Consider the following 9,348-nt stretch of genomic DNA (forward strand, 5'->3'; position numbering starts at 1 on the left):
CTCTCTTGGACCCTGGCCAGATTACCAGCCACCAAGTCCAGTGGAATTTTCCCAGGATTTAATCAAAACAAAGAGAGCATTGTGCTTCTCAGGTTCTTCTGGGGGAGAATAATTCTACTGTGAAGATGAAAAGGTGGGGGGAGGACACTGAGAAACTATTTTCCCTTCTGTGTATGCCTCCCACTGTCTGCCAGGTTTGAATGCCAAGAGGTGTGGTGATAGCAATTGAGGCCTGAGATCTCTCTCTTAGAGGCATCAAAGGAGACATGGAAGCAGAAAGGAATCTCCAGTTGGTTTTGGCAAGGCCCATATTTAGTGCAGATATTCCTGTTTCCTTGGTACCCCTAGATACAACAGAGGAGGACTGTAGAAAATTCCTACCTTCCTCAGGGTCTATCCTGGGGTATCTACTGAGTGGATCCATAATAGGTGTGTGTCTTTCTCCTTATGAGGATGAAAGATGTTCAGCATCAGATACCAAGACTCATAAACACAATGCTACGTGTGTGTGTGCATGCTCACCCATTTCTGTGTGTGTGTGTGCATGCTCACCCATTTCTGTGTGTGTGTGTGTGTGTGCGCATGCTCACCCATCTGTGTGTGTGTGTGCATGCTCATCCATCTGTGTGTGTGTGTGTGTGTGTGTGCGCGCGCACGCATGTGTGCATGTTAACCATCTATGTGTGTGCCCATGTGTGCATGCAGAGAGAATGGTGAAAAGGAGCCCTGAAGAATGGTAAGGAAACATGTAGAGAAACTTGGGTCTTTCTGCGTTCTTCTCAGTTGTCTGGCGTGAGGGCTGAGCTTGCTTCCCAATCAGCCTAAAGGTCAGGCATGAGAAGTCAGTGGAGGAGGGTGAAGGTTTAGAGGTCAATCCCTGCCCCGGTGACCTATCTCTGAGTCCCTCTGCTGGTATCTGAAAGAAAGAAATGGCTGGGGATACCTGGGAAAGGAAGACTCGATGCATTTCATCAACTCCCAACAACGGCACTAAGATCGATTCTCTCTTCTTCCAGTTATGGAATGTGTGTTTGTTTTCTGAAGTGGGGTTTTTTAAATTAGAAAATCTGATGGTGAGGTTTTCGGAAGAGAAAGAGGAAATACTATGTGTGACTGGTTTTAAATAAAATCTGTCTCTACATGTTGGCCCTGGTTTGTGTTTCCTTCGGAGGGTGGCAGACTTGATGGGGAAGAGAGAGCATGGCGCCAGACACACAAGGGTTCAGATCCCAGCTGCTGGGCTCCTCCTGGCCAGCAGTGAAGTTGTGTTACTTCACATCTGAAGTTGTGTTACTCACCTGTAAATGGTGATGTCTAGTGATGTCCACTCCACTAGGCTCCGAAGGGAGAGGAGAGCAGGTTCTCTCAGGCAGAAGAGTTTGCAATCGAGGAGCAATTATTATTTTCAATACAGATTGATGGAGAACCCAAAATATTGTGGGATAATTCTAGACCTTCCTCTTTTGGAGCTCACAACATCTTCCTGAAGGGAACAAATGACCTCACATAAAGGACACAATTAGGGTGCACCCAGGAGATGGCTCAGTGGATAAGAGCATTTGATATGCAAGCATGAGGACTTGAGTTCAAATCCTAGCACCTGCATAAAAAGCTAGGCATGGCCATTACTGGTATGTAAACCTAGCACTTAGTCCGGGGGGGGGGGGGGGGGGTAGGGGGAGCGAAGGGGTAGAAACAAAGATTGCTAAGCCTAGCTCTGGGTTTAGGGGACGGAGGGTGATAGGGCAGGATACCTTATGTTCTCCTTATGTTCGCCTGAGTGTATGTATGTGTATCCTGTACCATATACCATATACCACACATACCAACCACATAGTTACACACACACACATACTGCATAGTCATTCACATATAATACACACACCACACAAATACAACACATACACCACACACATTCAACGCACATATATCACACATACACAAAACACATATACACACACTCATATACCAAACATTCATGTACATATACCAAACACATAGACTCACACATACACACTCACTCATACATGTATACCAAATATAATACACATACACCACACACTCACACACTGATACAATTAGAATATTAACTTCTATTGATTCTAAGAACCGTAAGTCTCCAGAGAGTAATACAAACAAACAAATGTCCACGGAAGAGACTAGACCTGCTCTCAAGGGCCTGAGCGGGGCACATAGTTTGGCTCAGGTAAAGTGCTTCCCTTGCAAGTGTGAGGACCTGAGAGGACCATATATCCTCTATTGTAAAGAAAAATGGTACACGGTGGCAAGTGCTTGTAATCCACGTGCTGGAGCAGTGAAGATAAGCAGACCCCTGGGGCTCACCCACCAGACAGCCTAGGCTGTTGGCCAGCTCCAGGCCGGTGAGCGACTGTGTCTCACAAAACAGGGTGAACAGTTCCTGGAGAATGACATCTGAGATTGTCCTCTCTCTACACGTGTGCATGTGTACCTGCACACACACCCCACAGAGGAGAGAAAAAGAAGGAAAGGAGAAAAGCACGGACCTGAAAGGTAACTTTGTGAACAGTTTTAACACCTCCTCCCACCATTTTGTAGTCATGGAAACTGGGGTACAGGGAGGTGTCTCTAACCGTGAAGTGGACGTCTCTGAAAATGGTGAAATAATTCATGCTCCTAACAAGGGTCAAAGGCCATCCTAGCCCTTTGTCACCAGATAGGCTACTGTTTCTGAAAGAAAGAAACAAGGGCTAGGGAAAACAAACTGAAGTGCCATCATCGTCATCGTCCACGGATCGCAGTCAAGCTCTTTGAAGAGATGTTGCAGATACGTCCTTATCACGTGCATACTGAGACTTAGTATTGGCTGACACCTGTCCATGGATGAGGGACAGTTCCCACAGAAAAGGATCTATAATATACCTCCTAGCGCTATAATCGTGACTATTGCACAGAATGGTTTAGATGGTACTCAGACCACAAAAGCTTGGGTGGCTTTTGTAAAATCTCAACCTTGTGGTTGGCTATTCTTAAGTTTCTCAGCAGCTTCCAGTGGTTCATCAGCAGGAGTACAAGCTGGTTAATAACACAGCAAACACATTCTGAGTTCAAGTGCTTCAGGTCCCTTTCCTTAATTTCTTCCTTGAATGTCAGAGTTCCTACCTGGGCTGGAGCAATGGCTCGGCAGTTAAGAGTGACTGCTGCTAAGTTTGGTTCCCACACTGAGTGGCTGCAACCATCTGTAACTCCAGCTCCAGGGGATATGATGTCCTCTTCTGGTCTTTTCAGGCAATCACACATGTGTGCACATACACACACACAATACACACAGAAATAAATAATAAAATATCTTTAAAATAATAATTCCTAGCTCTGGTGTTTCATTTCACTGGCCAGTGAGTACTTGGTGATTAGATGGTAGCCTCACTCCTATGAGTCACAGTGTGATGAGTCTCAGGGGTTTTTGGTTTGGTTTTGGTTTTGGTGACAGCAGATGTGATAGCAGAGAGATGAACGAGGCCAGAGACACTTTGGAGATTCTTTGAAGAATTATTTTCATCATATGCACATGAGAACAATAGTGAGCCTGGGGGAAGCTTCCAAAATGAGTGCCCCTTGTAGAAGGCCCTGCAAGCCCTGTGGTCAGAGTGGCCCTTGATAGTTAGCAGAACTTGAAAATGAAAGATAAGCAGGAGTGGGGGTGAGGTTTTTCTTGCTGGTCACTTGATAGTCATCAGACATTGGTAGAAACTACAAATTTGTATCACTATTTTAGTTGTGAAGGAGAAAAACTTACATTTAACAATGTATGGCTGTCCACTCATTGGAAGCAGGGTCTCATGGAGCTCACACTAGCTAGCTTCAAACTTAAATTCCTGATCCTCCTCCTCCTCCTTCTACCACCTGAGTGCTGAGCTCACAGTTGCTCTGACCAGGCCTTGTACCAGGATCTACAAATACAGCTTCACAAGGCAAACATGGCCCACGCCTTTTCTAGCTTGTAACAAGGGAAGGCCCTGTAACGCAAGTGAACAGAGAGATTGCAGAATTTCCAATCATGTTAAATACCACGAAGGAAACAAACTGCTGGTAGACCAAGGCTGTGGAGTTGGCGTAGACAGAAGGGGTGGGGAGTCCTTTCTGAAGAAGTAGTGTGAAAACTCACATCTGGCAGCTGAAAAAGCCAGCTGCTGACAAGCCGGGTAGGGAATCCAAATTCCTTCTAGGAAATTCCAAAATAAAGTTGTGTTTTATTTCAGTTAAGCCTACTGTTTTTGAAAGACACACAATTCAAGTGGCACCGACACCAGAGCTGTCTGGCCTCCATTCCTGCAAAATACACGTTCCTTTTCCTGGAAAAACCTCAAGGGACAGACAGCGTTTCACTGAAGCAAATAAAGGAACCTTTAGAAAAGATTTGAATGAAAGCAACTAAATACCAACATCAGGTTGGTATTCATCTCGCGCAAGGCTGTGATGGTTATTTCTACCGGTGTTTTACTACATCCTTGGGTCTTCAAAGCTAGGCTTGTTCCCTGGAGTGGGCATAGGAGGGGAGATGGGGTTGCTCCAAGGCAAACATAGCTACAGGCCCAGGGTGATGCCAGGACCGATTGGCAGAAAGGAGATGGGAAAGAACCTACTGTGTGCTCCAGAGTAGCCTTGGCATCAGAGAAGTCAAAGCATGAGACCTCAAGCACACAGTGGGCAGTGGGGATGTGGGTGCATCAGGGAAGTCACGCTATAGGAGCTGTACATGACACCAGGCAGGCAGGCACGTCTGGAATATACCTCAGCAGCCGGGGACCACAGCCCCTGATCTGGGTTTGTAGGCTCATCTCCAGATTCAGTGGAGGAAGACTGATGTGGGCAAAGCTAAGCATCCTCCTGAGGGCTAGCTAGGTCATTCAAAAGGGCACCAGTTCAGAGCCTCAGTGCAGTTACAAGGTGGGGATGTTGGCAAGATGCAGATGAATTGCCTGTAATATGCTGCTGAGCCTTCAAACTAAACAGGGGACCAATAGTGAGAGAGCTACGGGCACCTCAACAAGCCATGGTAGCCGATGGGGAAACCGTTTTGTCATGAAGCCCAATGTTACTCTGAACTCACTCCTTCACCTACAGCCCTGGGGAGGTCACAGTTTGGTAACAAGGCACAGGTTCCTCTGTTCACACCCTTACCTGGCCGTTTCCATTACCCCAACTCAAGGCCCTTGTGGTCATGACACTTGATAACAAGGGTTTCCCCAGAGAGAAGACTCGTGTCTGAAGGCTTTTGGGAATGTCTTATCGAGCTCTATAGCCTAGCCAAGGCCCTCAAGGTGCTACCAAGCAATGAGGGGCTCAGGACCGGGTGGGGAGTTACGTCACACCTTCCTGAGATTGTCCTTTAAGTGGGCTGGGACAGAGTCTGGAGAGCCTTAAGCTTGTAAGTATTTGATTTGAAGGTAGGCACTTGAAAACCAGCATAAAAACCTGTACAGGCTACAGCTGGCTGGGCGACGGTCAACTTGATTTTGGTAATGGTAATGAAAGCAACTTGCAGCTAAGCCCTTGTGGTTTGCTAGGGCCTGGGGTGAGGTTTTCCGTGTGACCATTTCATCCTCACCATAATCCCATGAGCTCACTGAACCTTCACAGATGAGCAAAGCTGAGACTCAAGGAAGATCCAAACCTATGTAGCCAGCCCACACCACAGCCCACATCTCTGTCTACGTTGTCTTTCTCCTAAGTGTTCGTCATATATTCTCAGGGGGGAAGGGAAGCCAGAACATTATGTGTCCAGCATGTGTCAAGTGTCAAAGTATGCACTTATAACAACAAAGGCTCTGGAGCCACGCGAGTGAAGGCAGCTGTGATGGGGTCTGTACGGGGAGGTTGCTTTCATTCTCTTTCCTTTGTGAGCTATTTTAGTGTTGCCAATGTTATTTTTAAAATAAAATTTTCATATATTTATATTCAACCTTTGGACTATATTTGGTGCCACCCTGGGGTGGCTGCCAGGAGCTGCCTCTCCTCACTTCCACCAAACTTAGACTAGAGAACATTTTTCTTTGCTTGAGCTTTGACCGCGCCCTTAAATGGAATAAGGTTAGCAAGAGGCGCCATCCGGGATCCAGGCTGCGACTGTGGCAGCAGATGGTCTACCAGCTGTGCACTCTGGAAATGGCTGTGCGCTGGAGTGGGTGGGAGCCGACTTCCACCCCTTGGTCTTGCACACCTTCCATGTGGTGAGTGTGAACAGCGCCCTACTCTACCATGGGTCAGGGTGTGGGGGCAGCCATCACCTGGGAGGATGGCAGTCTGACCTAAGCCACTCAGGACTTGTCAGGATTGATTGCATTACAAGGGAGAAGGGCCCAGGGGGGCCAGAGGGGAAAGGGTACCTGCTGGTCCTCAGAGCAAGGGGGATACCTGGGAAGGACACATATTCAGGAAGAGCTCTAAAGAGGGGGTTGTACTTGGGTGGAAAAAGGAATACGATTTTGTTACATCAAAGGAGACTTTTGAGTTGGAGAAAATAACACAAGTATATCTCTTCACACTGCCCCAATACATACCACACCACACACCATTCACACCATGCCATAATCACACCACACTCCACACTACACCACACACCATACACCTCACACACCACACACTCCACACACCACTCCACACCCCACACTACACACCTCACACATCACACATACTACACCACACCCCACACCTCACACACCACACATACCACACCACACCATACCACACCAAACCATTCACCAAACCCCACACCACATACACTACACACACCACCTCACACCTCACACATCACACACACTACACCACACCCCACACCCCACACCTCACACACCACACCACACCATACCCCATACCACACACCCCACCCCACACACCACACACACCCCACACCTCACACACCACACACCCCACACCATACACATCACACACACCACACACACCACACCCCACCCCACACCTCACACACCACACACTCCACACCACACACACCCCACACCTCACATACCCCATACCCCACACCTCACATGCCACAACACACCCCACACTACACACCACACAGCACACACACCACGCCATACCACATGCCACATGCCATACAACACCCCAGCAGAACAAATGACAGAATGGTATGGTTTGTTTCAGAATCTGAGAGAAATTTTGAAAGGAACTAAAGGAGATTCTGAGGCCAGGAGGATAATGTGCTTTTGAAAGACTAGAAACTGACTTTCTCTGGGGGCTGTAGGGAGCTATGCTTCAGAGAGACTAAGGTGACAGCCTTTCAGACCCGGAGGCTGGAAGAGTTAGGGACAAAGGCAGGGGTCCAATTGTAAAGACCCAGGAGCTGGCTGGGTATGGGGTGGGAATGGGAGCAGAAGAAGGCCAGACAGAGACAAGAAGGAGTTTTTAGGAGTCTGTGATCATTTACTCAGTAAAACTGAATCCACTCACTTATTCAACAAAAACTAGATGTGAGCTTGCTCTGTGCCTCAGAGCACCACCAGGTCATGGAGATTCAGAGCTAAAAGCCAAATTGTTCACTATGCATCAAGAGGGTAATAAGTATGACAGACCCCTTTCAGTCTCACTTCCTGTCCTTCCACCTTACCCGGCTCCTGCTCTAGCTACCTGATCCAACCTCACACAGGAGCAATGGGATTGATCCTATCCTCACCCAGAACTTTTCCCTTGTCACGGTGGTAGGGCACAGATCAGGGCTTGTATTACACACAAGCAACCTAAACGTCTAGGAATCAAAGCAAGATGGGTCAAACCTATCTTGGTCAAACTACTTGGGCACAGAACCCTATCCTACCCCTGGTCCCACTGCCCTGGCAATACTAACTCTGGCCCATAGGGTTTCTTTGGGGTGCAGAGCCTTTGGACTGATCAGCTAACCCCACTTGGACATACTTGGCTGAACTGCATCTTCCTATTGCTTTGGCCTCTCTCCTCTTGAGCCCATCCTTGTCTCTAGAACTACATACCTTAATGATAAATGAACACACCGGCCTCTGCCTCAGTCTCTGTCCCAAATGCTGGACCTTTTTGGAATCTAGCTCTTCTCAGTATGCCATCAGGCCAAGGTCAGAAAATTATCACCTCACTTCAACGACAAGTATATATGTGCGGGTAAAACATAGTTTTGATGTTTGGAGTATCTGTCCGGCTCTCATGATGTCTTGTGTTAGTTCGCGTGACTGCAGCTTTATAGGAGTCCGTGTTACACAGCACTTAGGACAAGAGGGGCCTGGTAAGCGATGCCTGCAAACCTCTGTCAGCTTGAAGCTGTCCTCAATTCCCTAGGTTCTGTTTCTCTGCTGCCTCACTTTGTACACAAGCTAGTTCTTTTTAAAGACTTAGTTACATGTATGAGGTATGTCTGCATGTACATGTGAGTGCAGGTGTCTGTGCAAGCCAGAGGCACTGAGTCCCTTGAAAGCTGGAGTTACAGGTGGCTGTGGGCCACTGGTGTGCTGCTGGGAACCGACCTGGGGTCCTCTGTAAGAGCAGTACAAGCTGTTAGCCACTGAGCCATCTACCGAGTCCCAGCAGACTCGTTTTTAAAATGGCATGTCCTTCCTGCCTCTGGCTGCTTATGTCTACTGACGTGGCATGGATGGAAACTCCCACAGAACCCAGAGTATGCGCAGGATCCAGAGCATACTTGGGTTGTGCAATGGTTCCTCTGAAGAGCTTCTGTTCCTAGCAGCGGACCTGGACTTTCAGGTCCACTTTTCAATCAACTTTCTTGGGGACTGACTAAGCCTGTGGCTGTTATCATGACTTTGGGGGATATGCTGTGCTCTCATACCCCCTTCCATACTGATAGCCCTCGGTGGCTGCTTTTTCCTTTCTAATTTTCAGTTGGAAAGGGGGTAAAGGTATAAAAGAAGTGATTCTCCCCTTCCCGCTTCACCCCTGAAAGTCTCAAAAATTTAGTTAAGTTAAAAATCATACATCCACATCCACTTATTGGGGCTCTATTTTAATATTTATATCAGCCTTTAGGTATTTAAAGCACGCATTTACTTTTTTGTGTTCATGCATGTGTGTGTGTGTGTGTGTGTGTGTGTGTGTGTGTATGTGTGTGTGGGGGGGGAGTCGGCTTTCTATAGTTCCTTCCTTCCATGCTGATCTTGGGGATGGCATCTCAGGTGTTGGCTTCATGGTAAGGACTTTTACAGGCTGAGCCATGCATTAGCTTTTTACCTGGAGTGGTTTCTGGCCGTGGAAAGTGGCCAAGGTCATGGTAGCTTTTCCCTCCCCTCTGGCTCTGGCAGGAGGGCTAAGAGTGTGGAGGTGTTGAGTTCAGGACGGCCAAGGCACTTCAGCTGGTGAGAGAGAGTG

The sequence above is a fragment of the Mastomys coucha genome, unplaced genomic scaffold (assembly GCF_008632895.1).
Source record: "Mastomys coucha isolate ucsf_1 unplaced genomic scaffold, UCSF_Mcou_1 pScaffold16, whole genome shotgun sequence".
In the NCBI taxonomy this organism is placed as follows: domain Eukaryota; kingdom Metazoa; phylum Chordata; class Mammalia; order Rodentia; family Muridae; genus Mastomys; species Mastomys coucha.